Genomic DNA, 17,850 nt, shown 5'->3' on the forward strand with positions numbered 1-17,850 from the left:
AACGTCACTTTGTTTTTTTGATTTTATGCAACGTACGAATAAGTAACAACGAAAAGGAAGATACCAAAAGATAGGTCTTCGAATAATGAACAAATTGGCATGAAAAACTCATATTCGAGAAGGTGGCACTTACGTCACTTTGTCATCTCACGGCAGTATGGCTGACAATCAGCGAAAAGCGTCGTTCATCAAGAAAGGAGCCATCCACATACCACGTAGACAGATTTTTAACGATTTTGACCCCCCCCCGCCTCCCCCTCCGTGGACAACTGCCCATATAAAATCTAAAAAAATTGTATGAACCGTGGACATTAGCCACCCCCCCCCAAAGCGTAAGATCTACTCTAACAATTTTGTCGCGAAAACTTAGGAGGAATTGATACATAAAACGACGAAAGAATTAAAAAAACATGCCTTCACGCGTGTTTTCGTCCGCCATGGCGAATGTTTCGGTTAACTGCCGGAATGCCGCACGCAAGGGCTTGGATTTTTTTTTGCGAAGAAGCTAATATAATTACCTTCCATGGGAAATTTATGAAACTCAATTGTCTGTCTTAGTTATTTTTTCACCACCATCCGAAAAAAGTCAATTATTTCAACGCATACGCTGTTAATAGTAAGTGACATGATTATTATAATTCGTGCTTGTGTGTATGTCCTTCCTTTTTACTCTTACTATTACGAGCTTCGCTGCATCCGGCCAATATTATCGCCATTCCCTGGAGCGGTTTCAACTGAATGGCCCTCTGACCAGTTTTATTGTGAGATAGTTTGGTTGAGAGGAATTAATCGAGGTTTTGTAAAATTCAACGTGGGGTGTCTGGGAATAGCCTAATGAAGTTCGTTGACATCGAATGGCCCTGATTCTACTAAAATTCGAACCCACGACCACTCGCTTGTCAAAGCATACTGTGTAACCTTGCGACTATACGAGGCTTCCGAATTCAAAATCAATTTATATTTATATTTTGCTACATACAGTACACAGACATGAAATGATTGAAATAGTAATAAAAACAATCATCAAAGTTTTCGTTCATTCCGCGTCGAACACTCGACAGAAACGGACGTGCAAAGTGGTCGTTCTATTACAATCCGGTCCGTGTGTACGAATAGCCAAACAAAAGAGTGTATTATTCAAGGCCATCAGTTGACAGTCGAGTCCGTGTCGCTGTGCTAAGTGATCTCACACCCGGCTCACTGCTGGTGGCTGTATTGGTGCTGCTGTAGTGGTGCTGCTGGCTGTTTTGGGTGCAGCTTCGAACGATCGGACAACCACTGCTGGAAGGAAGAAGTAAAGAGGTACGTGTTCTTGTCGGCGCTAGTTCGCTAGTGCGCTACATTTAGCGCGATGGATATAGATCCCTCGCCTCCCGTGCCACCATCCCCGAACCCCCCTGACCGTGACCCTTCTGTTACCCCCTCCCCTGTTCATTCTCCAGTCCCCCCTCGCCCCAGGCTTTACCCGGACGGATCTCAACAGGGCAGCTATACTGTTTATTTTCGTCCAAAGGCAGGAGTGAATTCAAAGCGATTAAACATACTGCAAATTTCAAAAGACCTGACGAAGGGGTACAAGGCCGTGACCGAAATTTCCAAGGTCCGACCTAACAAGCTCCGTGTCGTGGTCAGTGATCTGGCACAGGCCAATGCTATCGCTTGCTCTGAGCTCTTCACACGCGAGTATCGCGTTTACATACCCGCACGAGACGTGGAGATCGACGGTGTCATAACCGATTCGAGTCTGTCTGTCGAGTGTATCCTAAAAAGCGCAACCGGTTGCTTCAAAAATACCGAAACACAGGCGAAGATTTTGGATTGTAAGCAATTGCGGTCCATGTCTCTCGTCGGCGGTAAAAAAGTTTACACTCCGTCAGACTCGTTTTGCGTTACGTTTGCCGGATCTGCACTCCCTAGCCACGTCTCGATCGACCGGGTTCGTCTGCCTGTGCGATTGTATGTACCCCGTGTTATGAATTGCACCAATTGCAAGCAGTTAGGCCACACAGCCGCCTACTGCTGCAATAAGGCACGATGTAGCAAGTGTGGGGAGACTCATGCGGAAGATTCTTGCAGTGTTAATGCTGAAAAATGTATTCACTGTGGGGAAAACCAGCATGAGCTCTCCACATGCCCGGTGTACATGCAGCGCAGAGATAAAATCAAGCGGTCACTTAAGGAGCGTTCAAAGCGTTCTTACGCTGAGATGCTGAAGAAGACCGTGACCACTTCTACCATAACATCGAACCCCTTTGATCTGTTGCCCTCCGATGAAACCGATTCTGACGATTTATCAGCGGGAACATCTTATGCCAATCCTGGGGAGTCTAGGAAGAGGAAAAATGTTTCTTCTCCTAAACTTCCCTGTAAAGGTCCTAAGATTTCCCAAAGTGTAATGAAAAGTACGAACAAACCAAACAGTGCTGCGGAAAAACCGAAGCAAACTCCTCCTGGGCTTGCAAATTTAAAGTCCCAGAAGGAGTTCCCAGCACTGCCAGGAACATCTAAAACCCCAGTTGCTCCTTTTGCACATCCAGTTGATGAAACAAACTCTGGATTAGTGAAATTTTCTGACATTGTGGACTGGATTTTTGAAAATTTCAATATACCCGATCCAATTAAAATTTTTCTTACAGCATTCCTCCCAACAGTTAGATCATTTTTGAAGCAGTTGACTGCCCAATGGCCCCTCCTTGCAGCGATTGTATCCTTCGATGCCTAATTCAACTGCGTATATGAAGGATTCTATCTCTGTCTTACAGTGGAATTGTAGAAGTATTTTACCAAAAATTGATTCGTTTAAAGTTTTGATAAATAAAAACAAATGCGATGCATTTTCCCTTTGTGAAACTTGGCTTACTTCAAATATTGATCTCAACTTCCATGATTTTAATATTATTCGCCTTGATCGAGACACCCCATATGGAGGAGTACTTTTAGGGATTAAAAAGTGCTATTCTTTCTATCGTATTAACCTCCCCTCGATTCCAGGCATCGAAGTTGTCGCATGTCAAATGACAATACAAGGTAAAGAGCTTTGTATTGCCTCAATATATATTCCTCCCAGAGCACAGGTTGGGCAACGGCTGCTCTTTGATTTAATAGAACTTCTTCCCTCGCCACGTTTGATTTTGGGAGACTTCAACTCTCATGGCGTGGCTTGGGGTTCCCCATACAATGATAACCGCTCCTCTTTAATCTATAACCTTTGAGATGACTTCGACATGACTATTTTAAACAACGGTGAAATGAGACGTATCCCGAAACCTCCAGCGCGCCCAAGCGCTTTGGATCTATCCTTATGTTCGACGTCGCTACGGTTGGATTGCACATGGAAGGTAATCCTTGATCCTCACGGTAGCGACCATTTGCCTATTTATATTTCAATTAATAACGGGTCGACTCGCATGCGACCAATTGACATTCCGTATGACCTCACACGGAATGTCGATTGGAAGTTATACGAGGAAATGATTTCAAAAGCGGTCGAGTCGATACAACATCATCCACCACTTGAAGAATACAACCTCCTCGCGGGCTTGATTCTCGACGCCGCGTTGCAAGCCCAAACGAAGAAATATCCCGGCGTAACGATCAAAGAACGGCCTCCCACTCCGTGGTGGGACCAAGAGTGCTCCGATGTCTACACGCAAAGATCCGACGCGTTTAAGGCCTACCAGAAGGGAGGTATACCTGGCGACTATTTACGGTATTCGGAGCTTAATACCAAGCTTAAAAGTTTGGCTAAAGCAAAGAAACGCGGATATTGGCGTCGGTTCGTGAACGAGACGTCGAGGGAGACATCGATGAGCACTCTTTGGAACACAGCCCGAAGAATGCGGAATCGCGTAACGGTCAACGAAAGCGAGGAGTCTTCAAGTCGGTGGATATTTGATTTTGCCAGGAAAGTATGTCCGGACTCTGTTCCTGAGCAAAACATTGTTCGCGATGCGTCTCCGGGCCACGACGCGATAGAATCACCTTTTACGATGGCAGAATTTTCAGTTGCCCTCCTGTCCTGTAACAATAACGCGCCTGGGTTAGATAGAATCAAATTCAACTTGTTGAAGAATCTACCCGGCAATGCCAAGAGGCGCTTGTTGAACTTGTTCAATAAGTTCCTGGAGCAAAACATTGTACCGCAGGATTGGAGGCAAGTGAAGGTGATCGCCATCCAAAAACCAGGGAAACCAGCTTCTGATCACAACTCTTATAGGCCGATTGCAATGCTATCCTGTATCCGGAAATTGATGGAAAAAATGATACTCCGTCGTTTAGACCATTGGGTCGAATCAAATGGTCTACTATCAGATACTCAATTTGGCTTCCGCCAAAGGGACGAATGATTGTCTTGCGTTGCTTTCAACAGATATTCAGCTGGCGTATGCTCGCAAAGAACAAATGGCGTCTGCGTTCTTGGACATTAAGGGGGCTTTTGATTCCGTTTCTATTGACATTCTTTCGGGTAAACTTCACCGACAAGGATTTTCTCCAATTTTGAACAATTTTTTGCACAATTTGTTGTCTGAAAAGCACATGCATTTTACGCACGGCGATTTGGCAACTTTTCGCATTAGCTACATGGGTCTTCCCCAGGGCTCATGTTTAAGCCCTCTCCTTTACAACTTTTATGTAAATGACATCGACGAATGTCTGGCAAATTCATGCACGATAAGACAACTTGCAGACGACAGTGTAATCTCTGTTACAGGAGCCAAAGCTGCCGATTTGCAAGGACCATTGCCAGATACCTTGGACAATTAGTCTGCTTGGGCTTTACAGCTAGGTATCGAATTTTCTCCGGAGAAGACTGAGATAGTAGTTTTTTCTAGGAAGCATGAACCTGCTCAGCTTCAAACACAATTAATGGGTAAAACGATTTCTCAGGTTTTGGTACACAAATATCTTGGTGTCTGGTTCGACTCTAAATGCACCTGGGGTTGTCACGTGAGGTATCTGATGAAAAAATGTCAACAAAGAGTGAATTTTCTTCGTACAATAACCGGACAATGGTGGGGAGCTCACCCAGGAGACCTTTTAAGGCTTTACCAAACAACGATATTGTCTGTCATTGAGTACGGGTGTTTCTGCTTCCGCTCCGCAGCAAACACACATTTGATCAAACTGGAGCGAATACAATATCGTTGTTTGCGTATCGCCTTGGGTTGCATGCAATCGACCCATACGATGAGTTTGGAGATCTTAGCTGGAGTACTACCATTGAAAACTAGCTTCTGGAGCCTGTCTTCTCGTATTCTAATCAAATGTGAGGTCTTGAACCGTCCCGTGATTGAAAATTTTGAAAGGTTAACCGAACTTAATTCTCAAACCCGTTTTATGACATTGTATTTCAATCACATGTCCCAAAATATTAACCCTTCTTCGAATATTCCAAATCGTGTCGACTTATCAAATACTTCTGATTCTACTGTGTTTTTCGATACAGCCATGATAGAAGAAACTCGTGGAATCCCGGATCATTTACGCGTGCAGCAGATCCCTAAAATATTTTCCAATAAATATCGAAACATCAATTGCGACAATATGTACTACACTGACGGATCACTTCTTGATGGGTCCACTGGCTTCGGTATCTTCAATAACAATTTAACCGTCTCCCATAAGCTCGATAATCCTGCTTCTGTTTACGTCGCAGAATTAGCTGCAATTCAGTACACCCTAGGGATTATCGAAAAAATGCCCACGGACCATTATTTCATCTTTACAGACAGTCTCAGTTCCATTGAGGCTCTCCGATCGATGAAAGATGTTAAGCACTCTCCGTATTTCCTGGGGAAAATACGGGAACATCTGAGTGCTTTATCCGAAAAATCTACTCAGATTACCTTAGCGTGGGTCCCTTCTCATTGCTCGCTACCGGGTAATGAGAAAGCGGACTCTTTGGCTAAGGTGGGCGCAACAAACGGTGATATTTATGTAAGACCAATTGCCTTTAATGAATTTTTCGCATTTGTACGTCAGAATACGATCATCAGTTGGCCAAATTCTTGGACCAAGGGGGAACTGGGAAGGTGGTTACATTCCATAATCCCCAAGGTATCGACGAACCCGTGGTTCAAGGGGTTGGATGTAGGTCGGGATTTCATTTGCGTGATGTCCCGGCTTATGTCCAATCACTATAGATTTGACGCGCATCTCCGTCGTGTTGGGCTCGGGGAGAGTGGTATCTGTGCCTGTGGTGAAGGTTATCACGACATAGAGCACGTTGTTTGGTCATGCCCTGTACACCGTGACGCCAGGTCTAGATTAATAGCTTCCCTGCAGGCCGAAGGTAGGCAGCCGGCTGTTCCTGTTCGTGATGTCTTGGCGAGCCGTGACCTATCCTACATGTCCCTTATATACGTTTTCCTGAAATCCATCCACGCCCCAGTTTAGTCCTATCCCCTTCCGCCTACATCCAACCAAACGACAAGAACACATTAAGACCCCGGATCCGGAAACAGCAATCAGACCCGCACGATACTCTCAAGGCCCGATGGAAACAACCCAATATGCCAGTCCGTAATATCTTGGCCCAGCAGCGGAACAAATTTAATATGCTGCTTACCTATGGCAATGAAAACCATCAAACAGCAAACCTGTGCTTTTAATGCAAAATATTCTAGCTTTAAGTTAGATTTAGTTTCAGCTCGTAGTCGGCAGCGAGGATAAAAAATTTGCTTTTAGTTTTTAAGATACTTTAGAAAGTAAGCTACCAGATATAATTGGCGCCGTTAAACATTGAATTGTATTTGTGCCGTGTCAAATAAACTATAGATGAAGAAAAAAAAAGTTTTTGTTTTTTTAAATATCTCAAAAACTACAGACCATAGCCATCCTATTTCTGCAGCAAAGTTCAGAGTAATAGATTCATGATTAGAAACTCATTATGTTTATTAGTACACTTAAATAAAATAAAATGAAAATTTAAGGTTTTTGTTCATTTTGTCAAAAAAAAGTCAACATTTCATACACCGCGGCTCCTTGAACAGTCGTGACTTTGGAAGAGTTTCATATCATTGGCTAATAAACAACTTTGTGAAAGAAACCATCGTTCTAGATTGAAAAAATGAAGAAAAAAAATTAGTACTGGTTTAGTACAAATTTAGCACAAATATTTTCATACGAAAATATTCCTTGGTTATTCTTGCCCGAGATACCACCTAAAAATCAACACGATCCGGAGTTATTAATTTCGTTCCGTTAGATTGCATTCCTCGACCCAGGGCCGGATTTAGACGGTGGGGGGCCCGGGGCAAATTTGTTTGTGAGGCCCTCTTTTCTAAAACAAACAAAGGTAACGTCCTGGAAGGTGACGAGCAAAAAAAAAGGTCGCTTAAGGACTAGGGGGGCCCCTTGAATCGGGAGGCCCGGGGCATTTGCCCCCTTTGCCCCCCCCCCCTCAAATCCGGGCCTGCCTCGACCAATGTGCATTGGGGATACGTTTTGAACGCGACAAACTCGTAACACGCGTTCAAAAACTAATATTTATTTCTGTTTTTTTTTTCTCTCTAATGTAATGTACATATCTAGTTGAACAGATTGATTCACTACACAGCTGCATGTGATTCATTCAAAACATTCAGAAGAAAATTTGTAAATGAGCAGTTTCGGTTTTGCCTCTTTTTTATACATTAGGAGCACTTTTACGCTTGTTTCAAAATTTTTAACTAAACCCGAAGTTCACTGCTCATTTTCTGCAAATATTTTTGTATAGTAAACAAAACAAATTGGCATGACCACACATCGGTAGAAAAATTGATACAGATTCTCACAGTGCATTAGGGTAATTGGAGTTGAACGAATATATTCCTGATTATCGCGTGCGGTGCCCGAAGCTGCACTAGCCCAGACAGTTTCAGCTATAATGTATCATTTAGGCAGACAGTCTAGCTATTGGAGCATGAAGATTTAGTACTGTCTCATGCCTAATACATGCAATTAAAGCCAGAAATTTGGCAGCAGTCTCTGGCTGCAATGGGATTGCTTCGTATCCAAAGGAAAGGGAAGAACAATTTATCACGCTTCTGCGGGAAGCCGAACGTCTGTAAACTTGCCTAGTTCAAGTCCCAGTGTGGCTTTGCATACGAAAAAAACTCGACATAAATTACACCAGTTTAAAGTTTACTCGGTTTGAAAGGAAGCTAGAATTTTTTCGCGTTTGTCTTCTCCTTATCGCAATCACAGCGCTGCTTGTACACTGTTTCTATCATACTAGATGGCCTATGACGCAGCATAATAATTTGAACCATTTTTGATAACACACATTATTTTTTTATAATAAAAAATAAAACTATAAAATACAAAAAATATATTCCTGCAGGTGGGTTCCCAACTTTTAAAACGATGATTGTGAGTCAATAGTTTGAGCGACTATAACATCTAAACAATTTTATGATAAATTCGTCTACATTGAAACATTTTTCTTTTTTTGAATCAATTCATATTAACTTTTATAAATGTTATAAAAATAGTGAAATTTTCTTGACAATATTAAAAAGTAATACTCTGCACTAGGAAGGTTATTTCAAGATTCCAAGTTTTTTGTCAATTAATAAAAACAGGTGGTACAAAACGATAATTTGGGCGGAAATGGAGTTGTCGATACAATTTTTGTGCCATACTTTATATGGAAAAAGTTGCTTCTTATAGGTAGGTCTGCATTTCAATCGAAGTGAAAATTAGAGTGGTCCTAAAATCAGCGAAATAAAACAACTAAAATTTTTATTCCAGGAAAAATGTTTACGAAGTTGTATTTAGATCATTTCATTTGGATTTGTGTATTATATGAAAAATTGGAGATAATTTATTCTTTAAAATTAAACAAAAGTAGCTTAAAACTGTTACTTTTGTCAGAAAACGATCGCCATTTTCGCCAAAAATTTTCCATAGCTCTTGCCGGTTTATTGTGTCGTATGTGTATGCTTTGGAATCGACGAAAAGATGGTGTATAGGGACTCCGAACTCTCGGCACTTTTTGAGGTTCTGCCGCATTGTAAACATTTGGTCAGTCGTAAACCATTCTTCCATGAAGCCGAACTGGTAACTTCCTACAAATCTGCTGGCTAATGGTGACAGCTGTTTCAAAGATGACCTGGGAAAACACTTTGTAGGCGGCATTCAGGACTATGATCGCTCGATAGTTTCCGCAGTCTAGTTTGTCTCCCTTCTCTAAGATGGGGTAAAAAACCCGTTCTTTTCACTCCTCCGGTAGATGTTGTGTTTCCCAGATTTCGATGATCAGCCGATGCAGCGAGCTGGCCAATTTGTCGGGGCCCATTTTTATAAGTTCAGCTCCGATACTGTCCTTTCCGATCGACTTATTGTTCTTGAGCGGCCGCATCGCATCTATAACTTCGCTTAATGTTGGGACTGGCACATCTTCGTTTCTTCCGCTCCTGTTGTGGTCCTCTACTTGCACGCCATTTTGGTGTTTATCGTAGTGCTGCTTCCACCTTGGAAACCAAATGAAGCGTGTTATTAGGGGGAGGCCTATTAATGACCGTCTATGCGTATTGAGGATCAAGGGCAGATTCTTCAATTACAGCCCTATCAACGTGTACGCTCCGACAAACGATAAAACCGATATGACGATATGAGCTCCTCGAGAAAACGTATGGAGAGTGCTCACATTACGATATAAAGATCGTCATCAGAGATACGAACGCACAAGTCGGACGAGAGGAGTTCTTTCGTCCCGTTATTGGTAGGGAAAGCCTTCAATCTACCACCAACTACAACGGCTTGAGGTTAGTGAACTTCGCCGCGGCCAGGGGAATGGCCATCTGTAGTACCCATTTTGCACGTCTGAACATTCGGAAGCACACCTGGAGACACCCCAATCGAGAGGGCTGCTCCCAGATCGACCACATGCTGATCGACGGCCGGCACTTTTCAGACGTCATAGATGTTACTGCCGCGATAAAATTAAATTCCATAACCCGCGCGAGCAGCGCCAATAAACTCAAAACGTAAATAAACAGAAGATCAAATTTCAATCGAATGCTCCCGCAGGTAGCATGTAGTAGCCATGCACTCACAGATAGAACGATTGGCAACAAAATAGTAATTACGTAGGGTCAGCGTTTTGAGGCAGGTGGCTCGCGCTGCCGTACTTTAAAGACTGTATTATACATTGATTTGTAATTATTGAATTGTAAGCGTAAAATTAGTATATAAGGAAATTTTGATTGAATAAAATCGAAGTTTATGGTTAGTCTGAATTTGGTCGTTTCTTTGGACGGACCGAACCTTCCTATATTACTAAGTGATTACTCTTTGATTTCTCTTCAAGACGCATAGACCTCCACATTAGCGAGGACACTAGCTAGAAGACTTAATCAGGCCAGAGTGATCCTTAATGGTATACAGAAAATCCTTTAGAACGTAACCTATTTCCCCCTTCCAGACGCATAGGCCTTCGCTGTAGTAAGGCAACTAGCAGGAAACGGGAAAGGCCAGGTAGTCGTTGCTAACAGGAATCTTGGTCCGCCTCGATTATCGGTTCCGCTCGCGTATATAACTGTCGTTCGGTGACAAAGCCTTGTTAACCCGTACTTTCGCCCGGGGAGGCCGCGTAACGCGAATAACAATAGATGTGTGGTCCTTTCGAGGGCCAAACATCGACTCGGATCACTATCTCGTGGTAGGCAAAATTCGCGCCCGGTTGTCCAACGTATTTAAATCGAGATCGGCGAGGAAGATACTTCTGGACATCCAGAGGTTATCAGCGGAAGGAGTTGCTGTAGAGTATACTCGGAAAGTTGGAACCAGCTGGAGTGGACCTGAACGAGAAGTGGAAGCACATTCATGATGCGGTCAGCAATACAGCGCGAGAAGTGATAGGCATGACAACGGGAACCACGCGTAGTGGATGGTTCGATGCTGAGTGTGGAGGAGAAGAACCGACCTTACGCAAACACGTTAGTAGCAGCTTATCGAGTAACGCGTCACATGCGGGAGAAGCACCGGGAGGCAAGCGCTGTCGAAAAGATCGCCGTGAGAAACGTGAGCACTACAATCGCGTACTCGCGGAGGCGGAGAATTGCTTCACCAGGCACGACACGAGGAGTTTCTATAGAACGATCAACGGAATCAGGAACCGGACCGTGTCAGTACCTGCCATGTGCAATGACAGGGAGAGAAACCTGATTACCGATAAATCGCAGGTGGCCAGGCGTTGGAAGCAACCTTTTGAAGTGGTGCTGAACGGTGAGGAAGGTAGGAGAGTCGTCGAGGGGAACAGGATAGAAATTGGGGAGGACGAACAAGCTGTGGACCCACCAACATTGGACGAGGTGAAGTATGCTTGCAAAGAGCTAAAGAACCACAAAGCCGCTGGGAAGGACGGCTTACCCTTATAACCCTTCTCAATTCCGCTTACAAAATTCTCTCTCGTATCCTGTTCCAGCGACTGAGGCCATTGCAGGAAGCCTTTGTTGGAGAATACCAATGCGGTTTTCGAGTGGGGCGATCTGCAACGGACCAGATGTTTACCTTGAGACAGATTCTCGAGTTTCGAGAACTTGCAGACGCATCATCTGTTTGTTGACTTTAAGGTGGCGTACGACACAGTGAAACGCAACGACCTTTGGCAAATAATACTAGAACATGGTTTCCCAACAAAACTAGTTAAATTGTTACGTGCGACGCTTGACGGTTTCACATCATGCATCAGAACAGCGGGCGAATTTTCGGACGCGTTTGTGACGTTAAATGGTCTGAAGCAAGGTGACGGGCTCTCGAACTTGCTGTTCAACATAGCTTTGGAAGGTGCAGATGTGCAGAGGAGCGGCACCATCATCACTAAGTCTCACATGCTTCTGGGCTTCGCGGACGACATTGATATAATTGGTGTTAACCGTAGAGCAGTTGAGGAGGCCTTCACGGCTCTCAAAAGGGAAGCTGCGAGAGTTAGACTCACCATTAACACTGCCAAAACGAAGTACATGGTGGCTGGCAGAGAGCGTGGTAGTTCTGCGGGTGTTGGTGCTGCGGTGGAGATGGATGGGGATACTTTCGAAGTGGTCGACGAATTTGTTTATCTTGGTACTCTCGTGACATGTGACAACTAGGTGAGCCGCGAGGTGTTGAGGCGGATTGCGGTGGCGAAAAGGGCTTATTAGGGATTGCGTAGCCAGCCGTAGGTCCCGTAGCCTACAGATCCGTACGAAATTTGCGCTCTATAGGACTCTGATCCTCCCGGTGGCGCTCTACGGACATGAATCGTGGACGTAAAAGGAGGCCGATCGACGAGCGCTTGGGATCTTCAAACGTAGAATCCTGCGATCGATACTCGGGGGCAAACTAGAGAACGGGGTGTGGCGCAGGCGCATGAATGACGAGCTGTACGAAGTATACAAACACGCTGATATTGTCAAGCTGATGAAGCACGGCAGGTTACAGTGGGCTAGACATGTAGCACGGATGGCGGATGAGCGACCGGCAAAGATAGTATTTAGCAGAGAACCGGATAGAGGCCGACGACTTCGAGGCAGACCGCGCACGCGCTGGATGTGTGCTGTCGACGAGGATGCCAAAGCAGCGGGTGTAAGGGGAGACTGGAGAGTAGCAGCCCAAGACCCAGTTTTGTGGAAACGTATTCTGGATTTGGCATAGGATCTCAATGATTTGTCGCCATAATAAAAGTAAAGTAAAGTAAGTAGCTTTTGGCGTATCTTAACCATCACTAGGTGAAACTAGAAAAGTCTTTACAACAAATGAAAATACCAAATCAATATATTCTACAAAAATGCGAGGTTTAGTAGAATGAACAAAATCTTAGAACATCTTGAATTGTTTCGACGATTACAGAAAAAGTTATGGACGAAAAACTAATTTTGAGGAGTGTTTCTCGTAAAACTCTCATAGCCTCCCCAGCTGGTCTCGAGGTACGATGCTGGCCTAACAAGCCAGTCGTCGTAGGTTCGAGTCTTGACATGGGAGAGACTGTTAGTGTCAGTAGGATCGTAGCGCTAACCCCGCAAATGTCCTGTACACTTAACAGTTGGCTGCGAAGTCTGTGTATAGTAAACAGAAGGTCAAGTTCCGAATCGGAATTTAGCACCAAGGCTTTGCTTTTTTCTCGTAACACTCTATTTCGTCATATCGGGCGTACAGATAGAGGATGACAGTGTTCAGTAATTCTTTTTCTTTTAGATGTTCCTACAACTCTACAACTTTGCTAAAGAAAACAATCTGGTATTTTGAAAATTAGAAAAAAAAAGTTTTTATATCTGCCTACTAGGGGGATTGATAAAAAAACCGAAAACGCCAAAAGAAATGCCTTGTTATATGGAATAAACTTGCTGAAGACACTGGGTACATAAAATCGAAATTTCACAGTCAAATCTAAAACGATCACGATTTTTCGAGTTTAAACCACTGTGCAGAGGCGTAGCGTGACCGGGTGACAGCCGGGGCGGAAATTTGGGTGTCACCCCGCTTCCCCTGAATGATACCCCCACCAGGTTGCAGCGAAATCATCTTGTTATCAAAAACTTGTGCTCGTTTTCAATTGTACTAAATCGACCCATTTTTGAAAAATTGGTTAAAACTATACTCTTAGGAGCAAATTTATAAAATTATCGAGGGTCTCACCTCGACCTCCACCTAATTGGTAATAATCTCACGAATGTCACCTTTTTAAGGAGAGACGTATAAAAAATTTCCTCAGTGCCAGTGCTTAGAACGCTTCCGTTGGTGTTTATCCCAAGGAATTCCCCTATTTACCCAATATTTCCACTAGTTATTCGCACACCAGCTGAAACCTCGAGAAGGTGGGGGCTCGGTAGCTGGAAGGCTGAGGTTTACTAGTGGGAGCTGTTTGGCCAAGCGATCCAATCATTAACCAACCGTTTTTGTATTCTAAGTTGACTGAAAAAGACTCTGAATCTGGTTCCGGAGAACATACGAGACATTCAATTCTCTTTCCAACAGAACGAAATCCACAACGGCAAACACATAAAGCAGAGGCCTAGCTTTTCAGGTGATTGATTGTTAGTAGAATTGTACAAACGAGCGTGTATGTTTCGTCGCCCCAATTTACAACGACAATTTGGTCAGTAGTAAACACTACACTTCAATTGAGCCACACAATAAAAAATCGACACGTTACTGCCAAGTGGATTCCACTTACTTCTGTGCTAATAAATGAAACATTTCATATCTACGTAGAATAGACTTGCGTTTTAGTGCACAGCACAAAATCAAGTGTCTTACACTTCGGTTTACCATGTCATGCATACCAAAATCAATTTTTTCACACTTAGATCTCAATGCTAAAACACATTAAATGCCAAAACAATTCGAAATATCGTGGATTCCAAAAAAAAAACGATATGGGTCGACATGTTAAAATGATTGAGTAGGTTTATTGCCCAAGTAACACACGTTGGTATAGAATAGTTGACGTTACCTATTCCATGACATCTCTATCATCAGAAAAGCGCAAAACATGAAGGCTAATAGAACAAGTACCGATAACAGCATTAAAGCAAGCCAACTTGATAGAATTAAGTGGCAAAATACATCTCGAGTACTAATACGGCAATGCGCAAATCTGTTGCTATGACAACTGTTAACCAGCGCATGCGCAAATGTGTTGTGTCGGCGCAGTGCAACTAGATCGACAGTTGCTTTTATCAGTGGCAGTTTTAATTGATTATAAATTGTTGACGAAAAATAATTTTCAAGTTTTCAAAAAGAGTTGTTTCTTTTGCTTGAATATTAAATTTGTTTTCGCATAGTTTCAACGTTATCTGGATATAAAATCTAACAAAACTAGAAAACGCTGTTAGATATACAATAACAAAAAACTGAATTGATATTGGTTACACTGCAAGCGTTTTGTTTATCTTTTGATGGCACGTTTTGACCCGCTTCGAATAAATATAGAAATCGTTCATATAATTTAAATATTAATTTGATCAAGTATTTTTAAGTTGAGTGTTGAATGCTACGACTGTTGTACTAAGGAAAAGAATTTTACAGGTACGTAATGTTGTTATTAGATGGTGTAATGTCTTACGAAATGACCAAGTGATAGTGATTGTTATTCTTGAACTCATGTTATTAAAAAACATCTCCAAAACCAGAAAAAATGAGCTTGTTTTCGAAATGCGGTTGTATTACTGATGAAAAACAACTTCAAACACAATATAATAACACAAGTTTTTAATTGCGCTTGTAGTACACTTATATGACTACTTTCGTTGTTATCTTGTTTCTAACATGTTTTGTGTGTTACTTGGGTGGTATTCATGTGTAATGAGCATTTGGTATGAGTGTGTGATTTTTTTCAGTGCACGTTGAATTCGCAGTGAATACACGATCCTTCGAACAATTCATTTTTTCCGAACGATAAGCCCTAATTGCGAAAGCAAACAAATCCTAACAATTAAAATTACAAATTTCTAACAGTGTTGAGAAGTCACCATTTGTGATTGGACACACATACTCATTACTTTTTTTTCCTGTGTGGGCTTATCACTGCGACCAGAGATTAGATCTATTGTGATATTGCCAAAGTGTTGTCTGTACTCCGCACTTCATATTATTGGCAGTATCACTATTGATAGTGAGTGATACGCTTATCGTTCATATCCGTGCTTGTGTGTAAGTTTTACCTTTCCGTTTCAAGCTTACTACTCTACTATACCGAGCCTCAGTTCTTCCTAACAATATCGCCTAATTACAATTCCCTGGAGAGAACTTTCATACGTTACTTACACCAGTTTTATTATAACAGGGACTTATTTTTGTTAGAAGGAGAGTCAACAGAGGTACTGTAGAATTTAGATTGAAGGAAAGGTACTTGGTGGGAAGCCTGAGAATAAACCCATGCTAAAGTCCTTTGGCAACCAAATGGCCTGATTCTACTAAGATTCGAACCCACGACCATCCGCTTACCAAGGCGGACTATGTAACCTTGCGGCTACGGAGCTCCCCTGCTTATTACTTACTAATATTTATCATAAATACTCAAGCTACCAACAAATCCCCCCCTTTAAAAAAAAATACTTTTCCACAGTTTCCAAAACAATAAACTGAAAAATGAGAGCGCCGACAGGAAGTGAATATTTTTCTCTTTCAACTAATGGCTTAGTGGAAGCGTGTAGAGCTCTGATATTAGAGGATTGTGATTGGAAATATAGCACTGTATTGATGGAAACTTAGTAACATGTCTTCACTTTGAAAGTTACATCTTTAGAAGTTTTGAAAACTAAACAAAGAGAGCTTAGCCAAGAAAATAGCTGCAAGTAGAGAGCAAAATACAGGGCTGGATTTAGACGGTGGGGGGCCGGGGCAAATTTGTTTGTGAGGCCCTCTTTTCTCTAAAACATTTAGAGGTAAGTTCTGGGAGGTGAGAGCAAAAAAAAGGTCGGCCCAGGACGAATCGGGAGGCCCGGGGCATTTGCCCCCTTTGACCCCCCCCTCAAATCTGGGCCTGGCAAAATATTAGTGTAGACTAGAAAAAAACCTAAATTAATCCACCTATCGGTCAGACCCAGCCTTTCTCATTCAAACTTATTACTTGTGAAAATAGATTTACACGAACGCTTCAATCCAATAAATGTGTATTCACTTTTTGGATTCTAAAATAATGATGTTGTAATATAAGTATATAATATGAAATTTGACGTAATGTAAATGCTCAATAAATAGCGAAATAAAAGTAATGATTCTTAATTTCGAACAACTCAATCACGAGCGATACCGGGAACATTCAAATGGTACGATAGCACATTTAAATTATATTGTGGCCACATATATTGATCAAAGCAGATATAGTTTTAAATAGCCTTTGAATTTATTTTCTTTCCATAACTTTTGAACCACATATCAAATTGTTATGAAGTTTGTTATTTGTAAGTTTGAGAGATAACTCGTTCGTATGACACTAGTAATGTTCGAATAAGTCGTGTAATCTTTGAGATAATAGAATTTCGTTGTTTTATTAACATTTTAATACATAACGGTTGCTTAGTTCGATTATAATCAAATGAAATGGGAACGTATCGGGCAGCCAAACTTTGAAACCACGTGTTAAATAATAATTCATCAGTTAACCCTTAACTAGCCTGTTCATCTAATAATACAATTGATCAAATCGGTTGTGTACCTTCTGAAATAATGAAGTTTCGTGATTTTCACAATTCGGTACATTACAGACGAAGTTACAGTTCGATTACAGTAATATTCAATAGGGTGTTATGAGTCAGCTAGACCTTTCATTTGACACTTATTTCGTGAAAATCGGTTCAGCCATCTCTGAGAAAGTGAGTGAGTTTATGTATTCTTCGGAATATGTTTCTTATCATAGCTAGATTTCACATTTTTAAACATAACTGGCAAAGTAATAGTCCTATTGCAAAAAAATCAATAGGGTCTTATGGGGCAACTAGACCTTTCATATGACACTGATTTTGTGGAAATCGGTCCAGCCATCTCTGAGAAACATTAGTGAAATTAAACAGTCTTCAGAAGACGTTTCTTTTCATAACTTTTGAACCACATGTTTAATCTATATAAAATTCAAAAGTTAAGGGTTTTTAAAATAGCCCGTTCATTTGATACCAATTATATTGAAATCGGTTGTGTGGTTTCTGAAATATTGATGTTTCGTGATTTTTACATTTTTAAACAAAACCTCTAAAATAAAAATCCAATTACAATGAAATTTAATAGGGTCTTATGGGGCAACTATAACTTTCATTTGCATATAATTCCATTAAAATCGGTCCAGCCATCTCTGAGAAAAGTGAGTGAAAATAAAAATCTGCACATACACACACACACACACACACACACACATACAGAAAATGCTCAGCTCGTCGAACTGAGTCGAGT

This window comes from Wyeomyia smithii, chromosome 3, assembly GCF_029784165.1.
Source record: "Wyeomyia smithii strain HCP4-BCI-WySm-NY-G18 chromosome 3, ASM2978416v1, whole genome shotgun sequence".
Lineage (NCBI taxonomy): Eukaryota > Metazoa > Arthropoda > Insecta > Diptera > Culicidae > Wyeomyia > Wyeomyia smithii.